Raw genomic sequence first — 27,809 nt, forward strand, 5'->3', positions numbered from 1 at the left:
TATTGCACCCTCCTTACACATGTGCAGGCTAGAACCCAGGTTCACACAATCCTAGAACATGCTAGAACGTGAAAGTATGATGGTGGTGTTTCACTGCAGAAACTCGGGTTCAAATCTGAGGAACCTTGTCCGTGGGAACCTGCTGCTGTTGTGTAAAGAGAAGCAGCTCACACTTGTCCGAGGGGGCATGTGCTAGTCTATGGTTCTCTTTATCCAGACTCATAAATGCTATGGAGAATCGGGTATGCCTAAATTAAGATGGGAGGGTAGAAATGCAAAGCAATTACCACGAGAGCTGGAGACGGAGAAACGTGCTCCTTCAGGTCGTCGTGCTAAAGACTTCCCTCCTTCAGTTCACTTACTCTGGGTATTTAAAATAAAGCCGAGAGTCAAAGGTCAAGCGTCCGCTGAGGAGAACGGCGGAGTTTCCGCACATCCGAATCGGGCGAGAGAGGAAATCTGCTCGGCCGGCGTGTTTAAATACGGATATTTCATTCTGGCATTTACAGCGGCTCCTCGTATTAAATTAAGGTGAAACCCGGCTATTATTTTCCAGCGGGATCGCATAAACACCAAGAACAAATTGGCGGCGAGAGCTGCGAGGGGAACGCCGAGTGTTTTTATAACGCGAGTGCTCTCGTCTCTTCGTTCCACAGAGTCGCTCCAAAACAAAGAAAAAAAAATAATAATTAATAATAATAAATAAAACTCCACACATTTCTTTAATAAAGAGAGAGCGAGAGAGTCTCGTGATCGCCTCGTGTTTTTGTCCGGTATGGTTCAGCAGAGACGCAGATCCACGTCGACTTTCTTTAAAAGTGATTAAACAAGCTGAGCAATTAAAACTAAAACCATAAACGTTTAGTTCAGTCGAATAAAATCAACTTTTAAGATACACCGGATAATATTTCCAGCAGTTAGGTAATAAACCGAGCGGATTGGTTGCGGTAAATCCTCTGTGTGTTCTCCATATTTATATTATTTACACTAGTACGTTTTAATTCATGTATTTATTTACCTTGATAACTGATAAAAATCTCACGGATGAAGATTGATTGATTGATTGAGTACTTTATTAATCCCCGAAGGGAAATTATGGAGTGAAGTTATGAAGATGATCACCACCGAGCGAGTGTATGAGAAAGCCAGAACATAAAGATTAATCTGGACGAGTCTGATTGGACAAAGCTGACCCAACTGTACAGCCAACTATCACAAAGCCATGATGCATCTTAAAATATACCGGAATACAGGAACTGATAAGAACTGGAACTAAATTCTTTGCTCTAATATAAGTTGGGCGAGTTTGAATGTACATGAAGCAATGGCCAATTCGGCAACATCAGAATTAACTGCATAACTGCAATAACTGAATCTTCCTGCTGGAGGTCTGTAGCAGTACAAGTAAAATTAGATGCAACTAGATTGGGAGAAAAATTGAGAAAAAAGTAAATAAAATAAATCAATCAATAAAAAAGCAAAATTTCATTAAATTCAAGAGAAGTATTTAATTTAAATTCAAAAATATTTAATTTAATTACTTAATAAATTAATTTATTAAATAATTAATTGTGCTTACCTTAAAAGTAAATGAATTAATAAAAATAAAAAAAAAAAAAAAAAAAATTAATTAGTTAAAATGCAAAAAATGTATTACATATAAGAAAAATCTAAAAAAAGGTATTTAATTTTTGTGCCTACCCTAAAATAATAAAAAATAATCAATACAAATAAAATAAATAAATAAATAATAATGCAAAAAATGTATAACATTTTTGAAACAATCTTTAAATAAGTATTTAATATTTGTGCTTACCTTATGAAAAATAAGAAAATAAATAAATAAAAATGCAAATGAAAAATGTATTAAATTAAAAAAATTTTTTTTTTAAGTATTTAATTAGTGTTTACCTTAAAAATAAATAAATTAATTAATTAATAAAAAAAATAAGAAAATAAAAAAATAAAAATAAAAATCTAAAAAATATTGCATTAAATTCAAGAAAAATAAAAACAAATATTTAATGTTTGTGCCTACCTTAAAAAATAATAAATGAATTAATAAGAAATAAATAAATAATATGCAAAAAAAATTATTACATTAAAAAAAAATAAAAAAAAGTATTACATTTTTGTGCTTTCCTTAAATAAATAAATAAATTAATAAAAAATAAGAAAAATAAATAATGAGCAAAATAAAATTTATTAAATTTAAGATAAATCTAAAAAACAGTATTTTATTTTTCTGCTTACCTTAAAAAATAAATAAATGAATAAAAATAAATAAATACATAAATAAGAATGCAAATAAAAATGAAACTAGGAAAAATCTACAAAAAAGTATTTAATTTTGTGCTTACCTTTTTCTTTGTGTTAATAAAATAAAACAAATATATATATATGCACAAACTTACGAATTGTTTGAGATACGAGCTGAGATCTGAGTTCAGCTGAGTTCAGTTCACCTGGTTATCTTGCCGTACAAGCAAGTGAAAGCGAGGAAAATGTGGCGAAAAAGCCAAACGTCAGTGAAGAAGAAGAGTAAGTGAAGCAAAAAAATATATATTTGTTTAAAAAGTAGCAATTTAGTTTAGCGATAAAGTGTAGCATAGCGTGTACGTTAAATTTAGCAATATATTGTAGCATTGTGTGTAGCGAGTAAGTTAAGTGATAGAGCACAAAATGAAACACTCCCCCAACTTCCTCCGCCAGCATCTTCGTCTGATTTTCAAGGTAAATACACTTAATAAAACCAGTTTATTTCTTTACATTCTCTTCCATTATGTATTACTATTTTTTTATACATTATTTGTTATTTATAAAATACATTTTTCTCATTTAAAAACACGTAACAAAAAAATCTGTATTAAAAATATATATTATTTATTATTTAATTATTTATAATTACTTATTTATTTTTTGGAACAAATACGTTCATATTCCAGTCATTCTGACACAGACAGTGAAGAGTTGCAGAAATAAGGGTGTATGTAAACCTTTGACCTCAGCTGTATTATATTGCGGTATATAGTTAAAGCGACATATCGTCCGACCCTGACTGATGTGACACTTTCCCGCTGGAGGCGGCACCATTCATCAGTCATGCTGTAGCAGCTCCTCATCTAACGCAATTAAAACTCTCCGCTGCGAACGCTGACGAGTCCGACGCTACCAGGAACGGGACGGCGGAGAGAGGGGACGGGAGCGGAGGCACAAATTAAATTTTGATAATGGAGTACATCCATTTGAGACGCCTGGCAACCAGGACGGGCAAAAGGAGCGAGCAGGAAGTCAAGAGAGGGACGAGAGAGGACCGGGGGGGTCGTAATGACCTCCTGAGAGGGGACGACTGAGTGCCGGGTTCGATCGGACCTGCCACATCACGTCCTGCTCAATCCCATCAGCGCTAACAGTGCTAACGCTACGCTCCGGCTCGGCCGCCGTTAATACGAACGTCCCCTCAGACAGCTCCTGACCTTTCACCCCCGAATATTCCCACAACATTCACGAGGCCGGTGTGCGCTCTCAAAAATAAAGAGACGCCTGAACCCTGGACGGGAATCAATCAGACACAAACGACACCCGAACCATAAAATTTAATTAAACCATCACAGCATCTCCACTTTAATCAGTGAAATGAACTTATACACCATACAGCCAGAAGTATGTGGACACCTGATTATGAGCCTGTTGGAAATCGTTTGTGTCTGTGGGAATTGGTGCCATTTAGTCCACAGTGCGTCTGTAATGTCAGGCACTGATTCTGCATCAGAAGGCCAGGATCACAGACACTCTACATTTTAACAGGAACAGTCAAACATACCCTATTTATATGGGCACAAATTAATCACCAGTTCTAGTTCATAATCACTAACAGCAAATTACAGGACGTGCCACAAGATTAAATGACATTTTAGGGTTTTAAAATAGTTTTTCACTATAGATTAATATTTTTGGACATCTGTGTTTTGATTATTCAACAACTATAAGAAAAAAAAGTGTCAGGAATGATGGGGATCCTAAAACTACGATGAAGATTTTATTAAATCAGCACAAACCATCCAGACCTGTTAAACTGAGCAGAATTTGGGCAGAATTCTGAGAAATCCGTTAAGAATCTCTTAAGACCCCACTGTATGAGCAGATGCTCTGGAGAACATGCTAATTTAATTAAAAAAATTAACCCAGAATTTGATCAAATGACTGACAGTTTACTGTGTGTGTGTGTGTCTGAAAGAGGATTTTGGATGGTTATTTGAAGGTTTTGTAGTGATCCGGAGTGAGTGTTATTATTACTATAATTATTATTATTATTATTATTATTTTATGATTATTAATTATTATTAATTATTTTTATTATTATTATTATTATTATAGTTCGTTATTATTAATATTATTATTATTATAGTTAGTTATTATTATTGTTATTTTATTATTATTATTATTGTATTTTATTATTATTATTATTATTATTGTATTTTATTATTATTATTATTATTATTATTGTTTTGTTGTTGTTATTATTATTATTACTATTTACATTTACTATATATTTATATTATTATTATTGTTATTACATTTATTATTATTATTATTATTATTATTATTTACATTTATTATATTATTATTATTATTATTATTATTACTATTACTATTAAAACATTTAGAATTTGATGTTTGCAGCATTTCAAAACAGGCAGGTGAACTGGTAACAGCTCAGGGAATTATGAGTCTTGTTATTACATTTTACAATATTATTATTTATATTATTATTTAAATTACTATTTATTTATTATTTCATATATTTGTATTATTTTTATTTGTCTGACGGCGTGAATTTGACTTGAACATTTATATTTAATTTATTTTACAATGTTTATTTTTAAATTAAGATGATTATATTATTAAGTTTATTATATTATAAATCGTTCCTCATAATAATATAACAATATGAATAATTACACACACAGAGATTGAATCTGACTGCTGTAGATTTAGCGGTTGGCGGTTGAAGGGTTAACCACCGCTCGTGTTTTTCATTGACACAATCGCACATATTTTTAATGAGATCGGGCGGTTGTTGTTAGAGACCCCGTCACAATGGCCAACGCAAACTAATTAAAACATCAGAATGTTTCTCTCCGCGTCTCTCTTTATTAGTTTGGGGGCTGTGGGACGCCTCGTCCTTCGGCTTCACAGCAAAAATCAAGTTGCTCGATCACCACTTTGCTTTCCTCGTTAAAGTGTGGAGTTTAGGAGAAGAAACGGGGGCACGCTCGCACGTCTGAAGGGAGCGGAACACGCCCCCCTCTGAACCGCTGAGAGTAGAACAAAAGGAGCTTCCAAAAATCTGGAGCACAAGTACGTACACGGAGTACAATCATACAGGGTACAATCACACAGAGCACAGTCATACAGAGTACAATCATACATAAGTACAATCATAATCGAGTGCAATCACACAGGGTACAACCTCACCCAAGTACAATCATAATCGAGTACATTCACACAGAGTACAATCACACAGAGTACAATCACACAGAGTACAATCACACAGAGTACAATTACACAGAGTACAATCCCACAGAGTACAATCCCACAGAGTACAATCACACAGGTCACAATCAAACTTGAGTACAATCATACATGAGTACAATCACACGTCACAATCGTACTCGAGTACAATCATACCGAGCACAATCATCTATGAGTACAATCATACATGAGTACAATCACACATGTCACAATCGTACTCGAGTACAATCACACTGAGCACAATCATCTGAGTACAATCATACAAGGTACAATCACATAGAGCACAATTATACAGAATACAACCATACGAAAGTACAATCATACAGAGTACAATCTAACATGAGTACAATCCTACATGAGTAAGATCTTACACAGAGTACAATCATAAATAAGTACAACCACACAGAGTACAATCATACAGACTACAATCTTACACAAATACAATCATACATGAGTACAATCACACAAAATACAATCATAGAGTACAATCGTACATAAGTACAATCACACAGAGCTCAATCATCCATGAGTACAATCAGACAGTCTAATTGTATACAAAAACAATTGTACAGGGTACAGTCACACAGTACAATCTTACACAAGGTGCAATCAGACACAATCGGACAAAGTACAGGCCTGAATAGAACCAGTTCCTGATCCTGAGTTATTCTGGTTTAAACTGGGCTAACTGGGAACGCTGGCTTGTGCTGCTTTAACATCTTAATTTTGGATTTTTCCTTTGATGATGGTGCTTTTGAACCTGTTCCTCACCGTGGACTGATGACGTCACGTGTAATATTGTAGATGAAACGATCAAACCTTTAATATTATATCTGATGTTATTTTTAGCTGATCTCATTTACACCAGCGCTGGAGGTTCACGCGGAACGCTCGGGGTTCGACCCATTCAGGTTAGAATCGAATCCTTTTTTCCCGCTCCGTCGTCCGGGAGACGAACCGTAACGGGTACCGGGAGAACCGGGGGCTGAAACCGGAACCCAGCGGGAGCAGGAACACCTCGAGTGAAATACGGCGCCGCCACGCTTAATAAAGGTGCGATATAAAAACCTACGGATGTTAGCGGATGAGTGAACGGGCGCTGATGTGACAGGACGTAGCTTTAATTACTGCGGCGGGAAACCCAGAGCGGCGTCCTGGTTTCCTTCAAAATGTCACTCGCTCGCTGGGGAGCAGCAAAATAAAAAATACAGGTAGTCAGAACGAGGGAGAGGCGAGAGGGGTAAGGGGCGTGACGCTAACATAAATGCTAAATCGTCGATGTCGACGCTGTTGTTAAGCGGCGCGGGACGCCGACGTGGCACACGCCACAACGACATACATCACCGCGTACCCGTCTGGGTCTCGTCCCAAATTTACCGCTTCACATCGGCGTACAGAGACCGCGGGGGCGCTGGGGAACTTCACATCCACGTCTGGGTTTGATCCGACTCGTACACAACGCGGCCAAAAGTATTTGGACGCCCCGGCTCGTTTAAAAAGCAAGAACGGCGGCCGCTCTTCTGAGAAGGCTTCTCACGAGACTTTGAAGTACGTCTGTGGGAATCTGTGCCCGTTCAGTCAAAAATGACTTGTATGATTTGTATGGCCGGGCACCGATGATAAGTCGGTGTTCCGGTTCGTCCCAGAGCTGTGCAGGACGCTGGAGTTTATTTAATTAAACCGAGCTTTTCTTTTCTATGCATAGGTGCACAATCATGCTGGAACAGGACGGGACCTTCCCTAAACCGTTGTCGCAAAATTGGAAGCATGTCACGTCCACATAGATAGCCAAAGTATCGGAAACACGTGATACCAGTGAATAAAATTGATGCACTGCAGCTGATAAAGTGGGTCCTGAGAGCCTGGCTTTGATCCTCAGGTCCGATCACGGCTTGTGTGGAGTTTTGTATGTTCTCCCTGTGTCCGTACGACTTTCCTGAGCAAGTCTCTCAACCTTTAGCTGCTTCTATCGTTGTTTTCAGTCACAGTTGTGAGTCGATTTGGATGAAAGTGCCATTCGTTATTAGAGATGCCGTAAGGGCCTCGCTCAAGGGCCCAACGGTGGCAACCTGGCAGTGGTGGGGCTTGAACCAGCGACCTTTTGATTACTAGTCCAGTACCTTAACCAAATGAATAAATGAAAATAATGGCATTTAGTTGACGCTTTTATCCAAAGTGACTAGACTAGACAGTCTAAGCAACTGAGGGTTAAGGGCCTTGCTCAAGGGTCCAACAGTGGTGGGGTTCGAACCAGCAACCTTATGATTACTAGTCCACTACTTTAACCACCAGGCTACAACTGACCTGTGCTAAATGTTCAGCAGTCCACTGTGCACATATGTGTGTGTGTGTGTGTGTGTGTGTGTGTTCCGTCCGGTTGTAAGCTACACACTCATTACCATAAAGGCACAAGAGTGCCAGGCTAGAATTTTGGAGGGGGCGGAGTGTGTGACACTCGAGACGGTGAGGTGTGTGTGTCACCGTTTCACCAGACCCGGTCCCACTCAGTCCGTCTGGTGTATGAACACAGCACACGCACACACACACACGCACACACAGCACACACACACACACACACACACACACTAGCCCACCATCGTGCCCGGGTTCGGGTCCTCGCACTGCCAACAGTCTGGACAGCTGCTCTTCAGATTCTGAGAAAAAGCAGGCTGGATTCTAAGACTCTAAGATTCGAACCCGGTGTTTTCGGGCAGCCTGGTGTCCACACAGACGTGGATGGACGAAGCCCTGTGATGGATCTGCACTCCATCAAGGATAATCCTGCACTGCAACCCTGACCAGGATCAGGCAGCTGATAAAAATGAAATGAAGCAGACCGATTCGGGTTCAAGAGAGGGTCGGCTGGAGAAAACCACCGATTACCAAATACAGACACTCGAGCTCAATCTGACATTTGCAAAAAAAGCCACCTTCTGCACATCAAAACATACGACAACAGAGACCACAGACTGGAAATACATCACATTCATCATACATCACATCAATCAGATTCACTACTATCTGAATGATTGCTGAATGCATCTCAGTTATTATATACAGCGCTACCTTGCAACTCAACATCAGTCGGTTCTGACGTTGAGTTTCGAGGTATTTTTCCCCATAAGGATGTTTGGGGAACCTGTTAATGCGTCCATGGTCCCGTGGAGCTGCAGATATTTTAGTCTCATGTAAAATAATGAGGTTGTTTTTGACACTTAAACACTGAAAATAACACAAATATAATATAAACACACTGAAATACAATTACTAACAGTTACACATCAATAAAAATACAATAAAAGCTGCACTTTAGTTTTACTTCTTTATTGTTTCCTGACGCTTCTTAATGGTGGAGATGCTCGATGTTGGAATACCGTATTCCCTTCAGCACCGGCGCATTCACATGAGAAGTGACAAAACCGCTTTTGTGCTTTTCTGCTTTTTTCCACGTTAAGTTTTGTGCACCGCCGTCACACTTCATAGGAAAAGCGGTTTTGTCACTTCTCATGTGAATGCGCCGGTGCTGAAGGGAATATGGTATTCCAACATCAAGCATCTCCAGCATTAAGGAGCATCAGGAAACAATAAAGAAGTAAAACTAAAGTGCAGCTTTTATTGTATTTTTATTGATGTTTAACTGTTTTTATTGTATTTCAGTGTTTTTAGACAGACTTACTGTAGTAAAACAGCGAGTGAGGAATGTGATTAGTGGAGGAACTTATGAGCAGTAATAATGAAGAGAAGTTTAGTGCTCCTGTCTCCTTCTTTTACTACATTAAACCACGTTAAGCTTTATTTTCAACCAGAAGCGTTTTAGACTCTGGGAGAAGCTGATTCTGATTCTCACCATTTCTCAGAAGCTGGAGCTGTAACACAAGTTTAAAAGTGAAACAGGGAGGAGAATCCAGATAAACACAGATACATGTGGAGCTGTAACCCTGGATCTGACGCTCATTCCACACTGATGCAGATTCAGCTCATATGTGCACTTGACATTTTACGGCACCGCTCAAGACGAGCGCTGAACAAAGCGGCTGTTCATTGTTAATTTAAAATTAAATAAATAATTACATTTCACGACGAAGAGCGTTGCGTTTCAAAGATTTTGAGTTTAGGGGACGTTGAGTTACAAGGTACCGCTGTATAGAATGAGCATATGTATACAATAGACTACGAAGAGGGTTCATTAAAACATGAACTATTTAATCTTTGATTTTGTACTGCTTAATTAAATGTAAGCTAAAAATGGTTTTGCAAGAGTGGTGTGCAAGAGTGTTATTTGTGTTGTATGATCCTTTTATTTTATTTATTTATGTATTTTTTATCTGATATGTGAGAAATGGACTTCTGGAATATGTAAAGTTTAGGAGAAAGAACACGGCTGAAACTCCCTCCAGCTCCTGATGAACTGCTCATATATTCACCCATCGTTTGCATCTTTCCTCCCTGATGACTCCTCACACCCACGTCCTCCCTGTTTCCTCCCCAGCTCTTCACATTCTTGTTTTCCTAGATAAAATACATAAATTAAAACGAGGGGGAGTTCTCGGAGTTCCCCTTCCTTCCTTCATGTCTCATAATCACTCCTCGTTCACTGAACTAGCCTGCGATCGTAAAATATGCACCAATGACGCAAACGAGAGAAAGGGGGGCGATTACTTTTTAACAGCAGGGTATTACAAATCCAGAATCCAGGAACAAATCAAATCAACGATCAAATCAAATCAATCAAATTAACATGGGGATCACACACACACACACACACACACACACACACACACTTGATTCACCTCCTCATTTCACTCTGGACGTCACCTCTAATCACTGAGTTCAGGTGTTTCGACCACACCCATCACAGAGGGTCTGTCTGAAAACCCAGATCTCTCCCTACACAGACGCATTTCCCATCATCCTACACTCCCGAGAAGAGGGCGTGTCTAAATTCTTAGATCCCTTAAAATGCTCCTACTGAGGCGCCTTAATACCGAGTGATAATCTGATTGAATAACGACTTCAGTCCATGAGTGCCTGCAGTCACAAATGATACTGACTGAATAGACAAACATTTACACAGATGAATGGAGGCTGTTATTGCTGCAAAAAGGTGTGTGTGTGTTCGTGTTCGGGGGGTAACCCCATATTATTGTCCAAAGATTTGGAATAGAATGTCCAACAAGCTTTTAGTCAGGTGTCCACTTATTTATTCATTTATTTATTTATTTAATTATTTATTTATTTAGTTAATTATTTATTTATCTATTTATCATTCTTACGTTTTATTTACTTTTTTAAATGTATTTTATTTATTTTTACTTTTTATTTACTTTTTAAATGTATTTTATTTTATTTATTTATTTTTACTTTTTATTTATTTTTTAATGTATTTTATTGTATTGCATTTATTATTTTTTTTCCTTTTTATTTACTTTTTAAATGTATTTTATTTTATTTATTTATTTTACTTTTTATTCATTTTTACATTTATTTTATTTTACTGTATTGTATTTATTTTATTTTTATTTATTTAATTTTTTACTTTTTAATTTTTTATTTAATTTTTTTGTATTTTATTCATGTATTTTTCTTTTATTTATTTTGTTTTTACTTATTATTTACTTCTTTATTCAGTTATTTATTTTATTGTATTTATTTATTTTCCTAATTTTACTTTTCAATCAATTTTTTGTTACTTTTTAACTATTTATTTATTTTTACTTTTTATTTACTTGTTTAAATGTATTTTATAGTATTTCATTCATTTATTTTTCACTTTTAGTTATATATCTATTTATTTATTGTATTGTATTTATTGTATTTATTTATGTATTTATTTTTTTATAGTGTATTTAATTCTACTCAAACAAGCATAAGTTCATCTGTGGACGCGTCCCAAACCACACACTCTGTTCACCATCCGGAGCATAAACGCTCCAACAACCCTTTCCATCACAGGACACTGTGGACGCGTCCCAAACCACCACTTCTCTACTCCCAGCGTCTCACAGTTGTGATGGAGCAGAGCTGCATTATGGGATTTAAGGTGGATTTTTTCCACTGTGCTGCTGGATGAAATCAGACCAGTTTGTGGTTGAATATGAAAATTCCTTAAATCCCCCCCAGTTGGGCACGACTTCGTGTTTTCCTCCTCGTGTAGTCGTCGTGGGCTTTACTGCGCCCCCTCCTTACCCCCCGTCCCCCTACTACCCCCTCCTTACCCCCCGTCCCCCTCCTTACCCCCCGTCCCAATACTACCCCCTCCTTACCCCCCGTCCCCGGTTTACATATTTAAGGGTCTGAAGTGGGATTTCTGTAAAGCTTCAGGGTGAAAATTACCATTTAAAAAAGCACAACAGAGATAAAAGTGAACTGGGCTGAACTTCAGCTGTACTGGTATAAAGGAAAAGAATAACAGAGGACCAGTTACCCCCATACACAAAACCCACTTTCAGCTCTAACAGTCTCCACTCTCATCAGAAAAGAATAATGTAGGACCAGTTACCCCCATACACAAAACCTGCTTTCAGCTCTAACAGTCTCCACTCTCATCAGAAAAGAATAATGTAGGACCAGTTATCCCCATACACAAAACCCACTTTCAGCTCTAACAGTCTCCACTCTCATCAGAAAAGAATAATGTAGGACCAGTTATCCCCATACACAAAACCCACTTTCAGCTCTAACAGTCTCCACTCTCATCAGAAAAGAATAATGTAGGACCAGTTATCCCCATACACAAAACCTGCTTTCAGCTCTAACAGTCTCCACTCTCATCAGAAAAGAATAATGTAGTACCAGTTATCTTCATACACAAAACCCACTTTCAGCTCTAACAGTCTCCACTCTCATCAAAAAAGAATAATGTAGGACCAGTTACCCCCATACACAAAACCTGCTTTCAGCTCTAACAGTCTCCACTCTCATCAAAAAAGAATAATGTAGGACCAGTTACCCCCATACACAAAACCCGCTTTCAGCTATAACAGTCTCCACTCTCATCAGAAAAGAATAATGTAGGACCAGTTATCCCCATACACAAAACCTGCTTTCAGCTCTAACAGTCTCCACTCTCATCAGAAAAGAATAATGTAGGACCAGTTACCCCCATACACAAAACCTGCTTTCAGCTATAACAGTCTCCACTCTCATCAGAAAAGAATAATGTAGGACCAGTTATCCCCATACACAAAACCTGCTTTCAGCTATAACAGTCTCCACTCTCATCAGAAAAGAATAATGTAGGACCAGTTACCCCCATACACAAAACCTGCTTTCAGCTCTAACAGTCTCCACTCTCATCAGAAAAGAATAATGTAGGACCAGTTACCCCCATACACAAAACCTGCTTTCAGCTCTAACAGTCTCCACTCTCATCAGAAAAGAATAATGTAGGACCAGTTATCCCCATACACAAAACCCACTTTCAGCTCTAACAGTCTCCACTCTCATCAGAAAAGAATAATGTAGGACCAGTTACCCCCATACACAAAACCTGCTTTCAGCTCTAACAGTCTCCACTCTCATCAGAAAAGAATAATGTAGGACCAGTTACCCCCATACACAAAACCTGCTTTCAGCTCTAACAGTCTCCACTCTCATCAGAAAAGAATAATGTAGGACCAGTTACCCCCATACACAAAACCTGCTTTCAGCTCTAACAGTCTCCACTCTCATCAGAAAAGAATAATGTAGGACCAGTTATCCCCATACACAAAACCCGCTTTCAGCTCTAACAGTCTCCACTCTCATCAGAAAAGAATAATGTAGGACCAGTTACCCCCATACACAAAACCTGCTTTCAGCTCTAACAGTCTCCACTCTCATCAGAAAAGAATAATGTAGGACCAGTTACCCCCATACACAAAACCCACTTTCAGCTCTAACAGTCTCCACTCTCATCAGAAAAGAATAATGTAGGACCAGTTATCCCCATACACAAAACCTGCTTTCAGCTATAACAGTCTCCACTCTCATCAGAAAAGAATAATGTAGGACCAGTTACCCCCCATACACAAAACCTGCTTTCAGCTCTAACAGTCTCCACTCTCATCAGAAAAGAATAATGTAGGACCAGTTACCCCCATACATAATAAAATACAAAAACGTAAATATGAGCGGCTTATTCACACAGTTTTAAAGCTGTACACACTTTCAGTTATAACAGACTCCACTCTTTTGGAAATACTTTCTACAGGATTATGGGATGTGTCTGTGAAAGTGAAAGTTCCTGAAATTATCTGGACATTCCAGTCCATTCCAAATCTGGTCAGTGAGCTTAAGGTCAGCACTAAGGTCCAGACAGGTCTAATTTTGTTCTTAGAGACTGCTTAATGCACAGGGTTTAGGGTCCAGACATGCTGGATACAAATAAATAAATAAATAAAAAATAAATAAATAAATACAATAAAATAATAATAATAATAATAATACATTAATTGATTAATAAAAATAAAAAATAATTAATTAATTGATTAATACATTTCAAAAATAATAAAAAAATATGTGATACAAATTACAAAAAAAATTAAAAACAAACAAATTAATAAATAAATAATGAAAATTAAATAAATAATAAAAAATAAATAAAATAGAAAACGAATAAGAAAAAATACAAAAAAAATATAAAAAACAAATAAATAAAAATTCAAAATAAATAAATAAATAAATAAAATAAATCAATCAATAATTAAATAAAAAATAATAAATTAATTAATTAATCAGAGTTAATTAGATACAAAGTTGGGTGCACTGGATTTATTTTATAGGATTGGTATTAGTTTACTCAAAGTAAATCCCGCTTGCCCACTACCGCTGGGATTCAGGTTTCGAATCCCCAGCGGTACTGTTAGCCTGTCAGGCGTCTACACACAGACGTGATTGGCTCCTTGTTCCTGGGTGGCCGAGGCGCCACAACGGATCGGCGTCCAGTCTGGGTTCAGTTACTGCACTGTGTCCAGTGAACAGACCCATCGAAACTCGACCTGGACCAGATAAAGATGTGGTTTTATATCACTCGGCAATAGAACGTGGGCATTAGAACGGGTGTCCACATGTAACGTACTGTATATGAGGGTGAGAGGATTCGAGCAGCAGAGCTTCCTGGTGTAATGTATACTGCACACAGCACACACACACGTGGTACACATCATCTCAGAATAAGATAGCACCCCTCCCACACCCACACGTACAGCATATATGTGAATATAAATGTATACACACACACACACTCGTTTCTATCACTCTCCGAATCCTGCGTAACACCCGTCCTCATTAAAGCGATGGAAAAGCTTGGGGGACGGATCGATGTTTTCATTTTTCAAGTGCTTGTATCCATTAGATGAGCCAAATTCATCCATCAGGCGAATTCCTTTCTGGTTAGAGCCCGTCGCTTTAACAAGTATCCAGCTCAATATGCAAGACGTATTAGGCTTCATTTCAATAACCTTCATTATGTCTTTCAAGTAGCTCTGCCTCTCCTCATCTCCCCTACAGCTCTCTCGCCCCGTTTATCTAGCTCTCTCTTATTCCCCATCTCGCCCCTCTCTCACGCCTCTCTCGCCCCTCTCTCTCGCTCCTCCTGGAGATAAAAAAATGGGGATGGATAATAGCTCTGAACCTTGATGTTCTCCGTGATGAATTACACGACTTGCTTCTGAAAAGCTTTCATGTCCAAAAACAGCACGTATCAGTAACGTACACTGCACTATACTATACAGGAGTATTGGGATTTGTGACAACAGTTTAGGGAAGGTATCTGACAGCTCTCACGTCCAACACTCATGGCTGTGTCCCAATCCAAAAACAACACGTATACGTAACGTACAATAAAGCTGTAGGTTCACATTGTACAAACATGGCTCTGTCACGATCCAAAAACAGCACGAATAAGTAACGTACAATAAAGCTGCTGGTTCTGTACACTCATGGCTAAGGTGGCCACATTCATAGTCACAAAAAAGAGGACATTACACCCCAAAAGGAGGACGTCGTACCAGGAACAGGGGGACATGATACTGCAACACACAGAATGAAACCAGAACCCGTATAACAGAGTTTTTGACCAATTTAAGCAATAATTCTATAACAAATGACTGTTTTACTCACCATGTTGTGTCTACTTTTCATATTTAAGTCTGTTCCTTGCTGCCTCCAAAAGTTTACTAATTGACTCAAGTAGAGGTGTATGCAGAACAGAGCGAGCGGGCGAAATTCAACCACCCAATCACAGACTAGCATTTAGAGGGCGGACCTTCTGCGATTGGCCAGTGGTGGGCGAGCATTTGTTTTGACGTGTACCTGAGCCAATGACAGATAATATTGATCAAAAATGTAACCAGTTCACTCCAAAAGGAGGATTTTTAAGTGTCCATCCTAGCGTTGCATGGGCGGAGGACTGGCTGCTGAAAAACCGGACTGTCCGACCTAAAGCTGGACGGCTGGCCACCCTACTCATGGCTGTGTCCCAATCCAAAAACAGCACATACAGTGTATCACAAAAGTGAGTACACCCCTCACATTTCTGCAAATATTTTATTATATCTTTTCATGGGACAACACTATAGACATGAAACTTGGATATAACTTAGAGTAGTCAGTGTACAGCTTGTATAGCAGTGTAGATTTACTGTCTTCTGAAAATAACTCAACACACAGCCATTAATGTCTAAATAGCTGGCAACATAAGTGAGTACACCCCACAGTGAACATGGCCAAATTGTGCCCAAAGTGTCAATATTTTGTGTGACCACCATTATTATCCAGCACTGCCTTAACCCTCCTGGGCATGGAATTCACCAGAGCTGCACAGGTTGCTACTGGAATCCTCTTCCACTCCTCCATGATGACATCATGGAGCTGGTGGATGTTAGACACCTTGAACTCCTCCACCTTCCACTTGAGGATGCGCCACAGGTGCTCAATTGGGTTTAGTCCATCACCTTTACCTTCAGCTTCCTCAGCAAGGCAGTTGTCATCTTGGAGGTTGTGTTTGGGGTCGTTATCCTGTTCGAAAAAAACAGTTTTCGAAGGGAGAGGATCATGCTCTGTTTCAGAATGTCACAGTACATGTTGGAATTCATGTTTCCCTCAATGAACTGCAGCTCCCCAGTGCCAGCAACACTCATGCAGCCCAAGACCATGATGCTACCACCACCATGCTTGACTGTAGGCAAGATACAGTTGTCTTGGTACTTCTCACCAGGGCGCCGCCACACATGCTGGACACCATCTGAGCCAAACAAGTTTATCTTGGTCTCGTCAGACCACAGGGCATTCCAGTAATCCATGTTCTTGGACTGCTTGTCTTCAGCAAACTGTTTGCTGGCTTTCTTGTGCGTCAGCTTCCTTCTGGGATGACGACCATGCAGACCGAGTTGATGCAGTGTGCGGCGTATGGTCTGAGCACTGACAGGCTGACCTCCCACGTCTTCAACCTCTGCAGCAATGCTTGCAGCACTCATGTGTCTATTTTTTAAAGCCCAACCTCTGGATATGACGCCGAACACGTGGACTCGACTTCTTTGGTCGACCCTGGCGAAGCCTGTTCCGAGTGGAACCTGTCCTGGAAAACCGCTGTATGACCTTGGCCACCATGCTGTAGCTCAGTTTCAGGGTGTTAGCAATCTTCTTATAGCCCAGGCCATCTTTGTGGAGAGCAACAATTCTATTTCTCACATCCTCAGAGAGTTCTTTGCCATGAGGTGCCATGTTGAATATCCAGTGGCCAGTATGAGAGAATTGTACCCAAAACACCAAATTTAACAGCCCTGCTCCCCATTTACACCTGGGACCTTGACACATGACACCAGGGAGGGACAACGACACATTTGGGCACAATTTGGACATGTTCACTGTGGGGTGTACTCACTTATGTTGCAGCTATTTAGACATTAATGGCTGTGTGTTGAGTTATTTTCAGAAGACAGTAAATCTACACTGCTATACAAGCTGTACACTGACTACTCTAAGTTATATCCAAGTTTCATGTCTATAGTGTCGTCCCATGAAAAGATATAATGAAATATTTGCAGAAATGTGAGGGGTGTACTCACTTTTGTGATACACTGTATAAGTAACGTACACTGCATTATACTATACAAAAGTATTAGGATTTGTGACAACAGTTTAGGGAAGTTATCTCATGCATAACTCTCATGTCCATGTACACTTGTACCCTCATGGCTGTGTCCCAATCCCCATCATTATGGACTACACATGTGACAAACTGGTACTTTTCATTCAGTGCAGAATGTGGCATGTGGTTTAGGACGTGAAATGCACCTAAACTCCGACCACAAACTCACCAGCAACTCTAACACATGCCAAAGATATTCACATGATTGAAGTCCTATATATAATGATATCTGGTCAAAAGTATTTAGACACCTGACCATGAACTTGCTGGACATCCACTTTCATTAACATTTACATCTTCGGCACTTAGCAGACGCCTTTATCCAAAGCGACTTACATTAGAGTTACAGTATACAGTCTGAGAAACTGAGGGTTAAGGGCCTTGCTCAAGGGCCCAACAGCAGCAACCTGGCAGTGGTGGTGCTTGAACCTGCGACCTTCTGATTACTAGTCCAGTAACTTAACCACTAGCTTACGGCTTGCCTAAAGAAACAACTGGTATTAAAATTAGAGTAAAACCTATGAGTCTGGGAATTTGTGCCCATTCGCTGTCTGGTCAATTTGTATTGCTGGGTAGTGATGGTCGAGGAAGTCTCAGTTGATGTTCCGGTTCATCCCAGAGCTGTTGAGTGGGGTCAAGGTCAGGGCTCTACGCAGGACGCTGGAGCATCTTGGAGCCTTTCTTAATGCCTTTATAGAGCTTGCTCATGCTGGAACAGGAAAGGGCCTTCCCTAAACCGTTGCTGCAAAGTTGGAAGCACATCATTTGATTTCTTTAATATAATTAATTGTTGTGGCTGAAAGATATGAACTGAAAATAATAATATTAAATTAGAGGGGTTGTCCCAATACTTTTGTCCATATAGTGTACATGGTACATCTGAACTAATAGTGTGTGTGTGTGTGTGTGTGTGTGTAAGGCAGGGGGAGTCGAGATGCTCCCTCATACCAAAAGTAAAAGCTCATGGAGTTACGTTCACGTTCACACACACACACACACACACACACACACACACACACACACACACACACACACACACACACACACACACACACACACACACACACACACACACACACACACACACACACACACACACACACACACACACACACACACACGTTCTGCTCGTAGGAAATTTCATCGCAGCCATTAGGCGACTCCCTGATTTCGAGGTCCTCACGCTCCGTGATCTCCGTCCAAAGAAAAGCGACTGTTTCATCTCACGTTCTGCGTCTGGCTCGTCTACAAGCACCCGGGCTAATAAATAATCCAGCGGGGTGTGGCTGACCCCGCTCCTTTAGTGCAGAAGAGGAAATCTGGGGGATTTCGAGAAAACGCACGTAGCACTGCGTGATCTGGCAACGTACGTCAGGCTGAAACACGCGAGGTGTTGATCTGCTGCGAGCGCTGCATAATAAACTAGGTATAAAATATATTTATTACATTTATTACTGCTCAACAGACTGTAGTCGCCTGATTCTACTGTACTCTTCTCTTCATGTATTTTCAATAGGAGACCGATTTGGAGTGCAGGCAAGCCAGTCAAGCACACACACTCTTCTCAATGGGGCTGTAATACACTGTTAAGTAACAACGGTTTTCTAAAGTACTTCCAAACCCATGTGGCTTTATTTGCCACAGCAGTGTAACGAGTTCTAATGCAACAGTGGCAGTGGTCCCACAGACATTAAAATGCATTGAAATGTATATATTTAAATATATATATATATACAGTGTATCACAAAAGTGAGTACACCCCTCACATTTCTGCAAATATTTCATTATATCTTTTCATGGGACAACACTATAGAAATAAAACTTGGATATAACTTAGAGTAGTCAGTGTACAACTTGTATAGCAGTGTAGATTTACTGTCTTCTGAAAATAACTCAACACACAGCCATTAATGTCTAAATAGCTGCAACATAAGTGAGTACACCCCACAGTGAACATGTCCAAATTGTGCCCAAAGTGTCAATATTTTGTGTGACCACCATTATTATCCAGCACTGCCTTAACCCTCCTGGGCATGGAATTCACCAGAGCTGCACAGGTTGCTACTGGAATCCTCTTCCACTCATCCAAGATGACATCACGGAGCTGGTGGATGTTAGACACCTTGAACTCCTCCACCTTCCACTTGAGGATGCGCCACAGGTGCTCAATTGGGTTTAGTCCATCACCTTTACCTTCAGCTTCCTCAGCAAGGCAGTTGTCATCTTGGAGGTTGTGTTTGGGGTCGTTATCCTGTTGGAAAACTGCCATGAGGCCCAGTTTTCGAAGGGAGGGGATCATGCTCCGTTTCAGAATGTCACAGTACATGTTGGAATTCATGTTTCCCTCAATGAACTGCAGCTCCCCAGTGCCAGCAACACTCATGCAGCCCAAGACCATGATGCTACCACCACCATGCTTGACTGTAGGCAAGATACAGTTGTCTTGGTACTTCTCACCAGGGCGCTGCCACACATGCTGGACACCATCTGAGCCAAACAAGTTTATCTTGGTCTCGTCAGACCACAGGGCATTCCAGTAATCCATGTTCTTGGACTGCTTGTCTTTAGCAAACTGTTTGCGGGCTTTCTTGTGCGTCAGCTTCCTTCTGGGATGACGACCATGCAGACCGAGTTGATGCAGTGTGCGGCGTATGGTCTGAGCACTGACAGGCTGACCTCCCACGTCTTCAACCTCTGCAGCGATGCTGGCAGCACTCATGTGTCTATTTTTTAAAGCCAACCTCTGGATATGACGCCGAACACGTGGACTCGACTTCTTTGGTCGACCCTGGCGAAGCCTGTTCCGAGTGGAACCTGTCCTGGAAAACCGCTGTATGACCTTGGCCACCATGCTGTAGCTCAGTTTCAGGGTGTTAGCAATCTTCTTATAGCCCAGGCCATCTTTGTGGAGAGCAACAATTCTATTTCTCACATCCTCAGAGAGTTCTTTGCCATGAGGTGCCATGTTGAATATCCAGTGGCCAGTATGAGAGAATTGTACCCAAAACACCAAATTTAACAGCCCTGCTCCCCATTTACACCTGGGACCTTGACACATGACACCAGGGAGGGACAACGACACATTTGGGCACAATTTGGACATGTTCACTGTGGGGTGTACTCACTTATGTTGCAGCTATTTAGACATTAATGGCTGTGTGTTGAGTTATTTTCAGAAGACAGTAAATCTACACTGCTATACAAGTTGTACACTGACTACTCTAAGTTATATCCAAGTTTCATGTCTATAGTGTTGTCCCATGAAAAGATATAATGAAATATTTGCAGAAATGTGAGGGGTGTACTCACTTTTGTGATACACTGTATATATATATATATATACACACACATACATACATATATACTACACATTTTGTGAATATATATTCACATTTTTTCAATATTTAACTTAATACTTTTTTTACATTTATGTTTTAATTTTCAGGCAATTTTAGTGATAACTTATTTTCTTTATTAATTAATTCATTTATTTATTAGAATTTTAATGTCATGTTTTACAGTTTGGTAACATTCTTGACAGGAACGGTAGTTACTCATTACACAAGGTTCATCAGTTCAAGTTTAATATAAAACACAGTCATGGACAATTTAGTATCTCCAATTCACCTCACTTGCACGTCTTTGGACTGTGGGAGGAAACCGGAGCTCCCGCAGGAAACCCACGCAGACTTGGGGAGAACATGCAAACTCCGCACAGAAAGGACCCGGACCGCCCCACCTGGGGATCGAACCCAGGACCTTCTTCTTGTGAGGCGACAGTGCTACCCACCGAGCCACAGTGCCATCCCCTTTAACATTGATAAAAGTCATGATGAGATAAATATTCACATAAAAAATCTTCATGTACACAGAGAGAGAGAAATCTGTGAAAAGACTAAAGTGTTTGATATTAAATATAAACTAACACATCTATAAACTATATATATAAATAAATATATAAACTAACACGTCTGAGTGTTTTTAGTGCTTCACACATTTTAAAATCTATTAATTTATTTTCTATATAATCAGTGATTATCTGCGCTGTGATGCATCTGAATATCAGACTGATATATTTTATTAAATATTACTAGTCGTCAAAATTACACTTTACTTGGTTATACAGTACTCACAAATACACAGATATTAATCTTTGATCTGACACTGAAATGTAAAAAAAAAGCTTAAAAATACACAAAACATAAACAACTCCTGCTTTATAGGAAATCATTTAATACAGAGTTACTATTTATTTATTAATAATAATAATAATAATAATAATAAATGGTGCATAACTGCCACAATCTGCATTTTATGCTTCATTTTTCTTTTATTTTGTTGAATTCAGTAAATAATCCCTACGTGTGGGTTAAAATATGCAGGACTTTTATTTGCATGATGCATAAATGAGCTGTAATAAATTAGCTTAAAATAAAAACAGAGATAATATGAGATTATGTGAATTCTTTATATAGCTATTAAATTTAACCATGCCGAGGATTAGGAGCATCGTAGGTCTATCAGATCTACATCAAATTCTGTATTTATTTATTTATTTATTTTATATTCAGTCACGTGCTGTTCCAAATTTTGTACTTGAGCTCATTCAGGAACTCGTCTGAATCACAGAAAAGTAAATCATGTTTTGGTTCCATTATCATAATGACAGGAAGTTCGGTTCATCCACATTCACTCAGATTTTATAGAATTATGTAACAAAATAGAATTGAAAAAAAGGAAAAAAGAGAAAACCCTTTGAAAATAAATCATAATTGCTTATTCAGGTTGGTCAGGGATGCAGTGATTCATCGTTAATGCATCCGACATGCAGCGAATACAGCGTTTCACATCAATTTTACCTCGGTGCTGATAATTACGATCATTTTCTTATTTAGCCAGTTCAAGGATTCGGCCGCCTGCACCGGGACATGTTTTATATCAAGTGCTGACTGTAAAAAAATATATTAATTAATAAAATATATAAATATATTTCAATAATACATATAATTAACTAATTATTAAAAATATCTGAGGATGTTAGGAGGTCAGACCAACTACACCGACGATTCAGAAGACTGGAGCGGCTACAAGAAAGGCTGAACAATAATAAGCGCCAGGCCCGCTCACCCCTCATTTCCCACCACAAGAGAGCAGGTTTCAGGTTTACAGCCCCCCGAACACACACTTACACACCTCCACCAGCACGCCGGCACGCTCACACGCGCGTCTCCCCGTTTTATTTACAGTCCCGTTCATAAAATATGAATCAGCGAGAGGACTCACGGCCGATGCCGACGAACAGCGCTCGTACGGCGGGGTGTAAAATACCCGAGCATGTGTCACGGCCTGAACTACGACTCCCTGCTTCTTCAAATATGCATCCTGCAGCTCAATAATGCATGGCCAAAGGAAGCCGCAAAGCGCCGTGATTGATGCCGGGAGAACAAAAAAAAAGAGAAATCGGCAGCGGACGGGGACGTGGACGGGGACGGGGACGGGTATCCACGGCTATACGTTCTGCATTAATATTTCTGCAGGGTTGTTAAAAAAAAAAAGAGAGTAAAAAGTGATGCAGCACATAAATTAGCGCGTGGACCGCAGCCAAGAGCACGAGCACGACGTTCGGGAAATTGATACGGATATACTCAAGAGAAACAGCACCATAAATCGTCTGCCTCCCCCACTGAGATACGATACATCCAACATATGCGCTACCACTTCACGGGAAAGGAGGGAAACCCCGGCGTACTTAGCACGCTCAGTGAATCGCCATGTTTTTAACAGGTACCGGTGGTCACGTGACCTGAGGCGACCCGGCCTGCCCTAATAGTGAGAAAATGAGCGCGTGAGCGTTCCTCATGAAGAAATCAGGAAAGGACGCTGAGCACACACACATTTAAACAGTAAGAAAACTCAGATGTGCTAGAACAATCTATAACTTTTGATCAAAAGTATATGGACACCCCTCTGGACAGGTACATCAAACATGAGGCAGGCCTTCTAGTCCAACATCATCATTATCCAACCTCCAACCATGAAACCTTTTGACGGAACGTGCACAAATTCCCACAGACACAGCCTTTCCAGAGCATGGTGTATTCATGGACATGGTTTTAAAATACGCTGTCCAACAGGCTCATGGTCACGTGTCCACATTTTTTTACCCAAAAGTGCAGGACTGATGAGTGTAGGCGTGTTAAGAAGCTTCACAATTATGCAACCGAACTTATGATCATAGGGAAATTCACACAGAAAGTTTGACCAGGCCAGTGAGAACAAGACGTGTATAACATAAACATCCCCATAGGTGCTCAACATGACCAGTAATAATAATAATAATAATAATAATAATAATAATAATAATAATAAATAAATAAGAAAAAACAATAATATAAACAATAATAAAAACATAAATATAAATACATAAATTCTTCTAATAATAATAAATAAATACATAAATACTAATAATAATAATCTAGAAATAATAATAATAAATAAATAAATAAATAAGAAAAAAACAATAATATAAACAATAATAAAATACATAAATTATCCTAATAATAATAATAATAATGAATACATAATTAAAACAAAATTAATAATAATAATAAATAAATACATTATTAATACATAATAAAAAATAATAATTAATAAATACATCAATACTTATAATAATAATCTAGAAATAATAATAATAATAATAATAATAATATTTAGCAAACAGTAACTGACGCTTGGTTATTTATATATGACAAATGTGGCCCTCACTGTAAAAGCTTTGGACCCCTCCGGTAAAAGTGGCATCACAAGTTAATAAACACTGTGAAGGTTTTATTGAAACACCGCTGTTAGCATCAAAATATGAGGTCTCAGAATGGGTGCTGCATGGCAGTATGGGTCCTGAGGACCTGGGTTCAGCTCTGCTCTGAGGTTCATGTCTGTGAAGAGTTTATCTGTGATTCCTTCAGGTACCCTGGTGGATGTGTATCTTTAAAGCGTCTCTAACTGTGAGTGAGTGAGTGAGGGGAACCGGGTATGGTGTATTGCACCACGATAGACTGGACCAGGACGGCACGGTGGCACAGTGGGTACCGCTGCGACCTCACAGCAAGTAGGGCCCGCGTTCCATTCTACTCGATTCGCCGTGTGTGTGCTGATCTGTGAGGATTCGTCTGAGCTGTGGGTGTTTTCACTGTCGCGCCAGGGCGGTTGGGCACATATTACATCATAAGCATAACTGCATACATCATTTCCTCTCAGCGGCAGGAAGCGAGCGTAAACTCTGGGAGCTAAACGCTGCACAGTGGGACGCAAAATAAAATAAGCAACGTACAGCTGCCTAAACACACACACACACACACACGATAAAGTGAAACCCTACATTCACACTAGAGGTGAATTTGTCTTCTCATGTCACCCAGATCTGTCTGATGGTCCCGAATGGGCGTGTCTGACGTGGTCATGTGACTTAACAAGCAGCTTGGTCAACTGGAAAGTGGACGTGACATGAGATGTGAGGGCCCGAAGTGGGGTCCATAACGATATGGATTAAACTGTGTGCAGTCCAGACCTTCTGGCCTTCCCAGAGGAGTAGAGCCTGTTGTTGCTGCAAATATGGGCAAATCACTATTAATAGTTTTGAAAAGGAATGTCTAGGGAGCTCGATGTTAGGTGTCCACATACTTCTGGCCATATAACATAAACACAAAACAAATAAAGCTACACTATATGGACAAAAGTATTGGGACGCCCCTTCTATGCTTCCAACATTGCAGTACCAGTTTAGGGAAGGCCCTTCCCCTGTTCCAGCATGAGCAAGCTCTCAGCAAGTCCTGCACAGACACCCTGATTTTAGCTCAACAGCTCAGGGATGAATCGGAACCCCAACATCAGTGCCCAGCCTTGGCCCCCAAATGCTCTTTTACACTCCTAAATGGGCACAAATTCCCACAGACACTTCAAAGTCTCGGCTGATGCTCTAGCAGAAAAGATCACACAGAGGTCACTTGTTTTTAAAACGGGACGTCCGACAAGCTCATAATCAGGTGTCCACATACTTTTGGTCATACAGTCTATTTAAGAAGCGCCATCACGGATGCCATGAGCAGAGAACAAAGAACGGGCATCTGCTTCTTCAGGATGGCATAAAAAGCGACAGAGTTTGTAGAGCAGTTGGAAGCCGAGTGTGATTATTACCCCGCCTCTCACACACACACACACACACACACACACACACACACACACACACACACACACACACACACACACACACACACACACACACACACACACACACACACACACACACACACACACACACACGTTTCACACTCGACAGAATTCACACCAGCTTTTTGTCTTCCTCGCCGGTCACAGCACATATTCCGCACAAAAAAAAAGACATAAGCTCGTTCCTCACACGACACACTCGTCCAACTTTTATCGCCACGGCTCCGAGCATGTGTCGCAGGACCTGCGAGGGAGACTCCACACCCTCCGAGCCGCTCCGTTCATCACGGGCCGACGGCGAGCCAGTTTCCGGCGTGAAATGAAAGGTATTTTCAGTGCGGGACGTAACGGCAGCCTTTACGGCGGGGTGAGGGGAGGAGGGCATGCATTGTTCATAGCGACTCGGAGCGAGAGGTAATTTGCCGCTCGTTTGTGCCGAAAACAGAGAAAAACAAATAAACAGCGATCGGATCGCCAGGTCACGACCTTGAGATGTGTGCGTGCATGTGTGCGCGTTGGAAGGGGCGTCCACATACTTTCGGCCGCGCCGTGCATTTTCTCGTCATCTCACATCATCAGAGCTCGCAGTCACATCTGCACCCTTCAGACAGGAGCTGTCAATCAGCTCTGACTCCCATTTACCCCCGTGTGGAAACATCTGCCCCGTGATTTCGGAGTGACTCCGGGCCACTGCATGTGTCTGCATTAACATCATTACCGTAACAAATGATGCGCGCTTCGGAACCGGCGCATTCACACAGCCCCTACCACACACTGAGGCCTGTCGGGGGAACTTTAAAAAAATAAAAATACAAAGCTTCTACCAGATTATAAACGAGACTTCAGAGCGGCGAGGCGCTCCGATCGATCACGCCCGAGTTAACGTGTAATAATAACATCGTTTTTTTCCCCCCACTCCGTCAGGACACGCAGGGATCGAACCCGAGCCGTCAGATCTACCGGACACGCAACGCGCTCGTCTGTAAACGCTGCTCACAGGCTGACCAGTGGCACGAGGGTACAGCAGGCACGTACGCTGGGATTAAAGCCACGTCTTTATTTTGCTAAAAATAACACACACACCTAAAGAGGTCACGCTGAAGAAACAGGGTGCGCCAATATGGGCAAAGACGCTCCTGAGTCATTATCGTCATCAAATTTAACATTATTTAAAACACAGATAAAAAATAAAGTAAAATAAACACACACAGCTACAGAGTCACAGCAAACTCATTAACCATCCTCGTCAGTGCAGCTGCTTTCACAATCCACAAGTGCAAAGTGAACCACTGAACCACACATCATCCCCGGACAGGTGAACCATACAAGATTAAAGTCACGTCTTTATTATATTGTCCAGCAGTACGCTGGATTATCCCGCAAAAAATAATACACACACCTAAAGAGGTCACGCTGAAGATAGAAGGTGCCCCATTATGGGCGAAGACGCTCCTGCGCAGTTTTCGTCATCATATTCCAAAATTGATTAAAACACAAATAAAAAATATAGTAAAATTATAACACACACACAGCTACTGAGCCACAGCAAACTGCTTCTACAGTCCACGAGTTAACAGAACCACAGATCGTCCCCGGACAGGTGAACCATGCAAGATTTCAATACATACACACAGTGCACAAAGCTTAGATCACACTTACATCAGTACAGTACATAAAGGTGCACAAGCATGTAAATAAACATACAAACAAACACATATTTAATAAGGAAATCTTAGCAGTGCTATTGCCTGTTCAGGCTGTGTCTGAGGGGGGGAGGGATGGATCAGAATGGCATACAGAGAGTAACACACAGCTCTTCATTATATACAGTAACCTCTCTGTGCAGCTCCTCGACCAGCCAGAAGAGGGCGAAATGTAAGAAGCAATGAGGAATCACTTCAACCCTCCCTCCGTC

At 40.2% G+C, this 27,809-nt stretch overlaps 1 protein-coding gene across 15 annotated transcripts in view; it reads right to left on the reverse strand.

Moving 5' to 3' along the window:
* Nucleotides 1-27,809, reverse strand: part of tenm3 (teneurin transmembrane protein 3) — an 861,875-nt gene that overhangs the window by 388,273 nt on the left and 445,793 nt on the right. Inside the window, exon 8 of one of the 15 annotated variants that reach the window (XM_062995503.1) lies at nt 9,960-10,044. The exons of the other annotated variants lie outside the window; for them this stretch is intronic. The gene's annotated coding sequence lies outside the window, so the exon portion shown is untranslated. The remainder of the gene's footprint in view (nt 1-9,959; nt 10,045-27,809) is intronic. 15 annotated transcript variants of the gene reach the window in all.

Source organism: Trichomycterus rosablanca, chromosome 5, assembly GCF_030014385.1.
Source record: "Trichomycterus rosablanca isolate fTriRos1 chromosome 5, fTriRos1.hap1, whole genome shotgun sequence".
Lineage (NCBI taxonomy): Eukaryota > Metazoa > Chordata > Actinopteri > Siluriformes > Trichomycteridae > Trichomycterus > Trichomycterus rosablanca.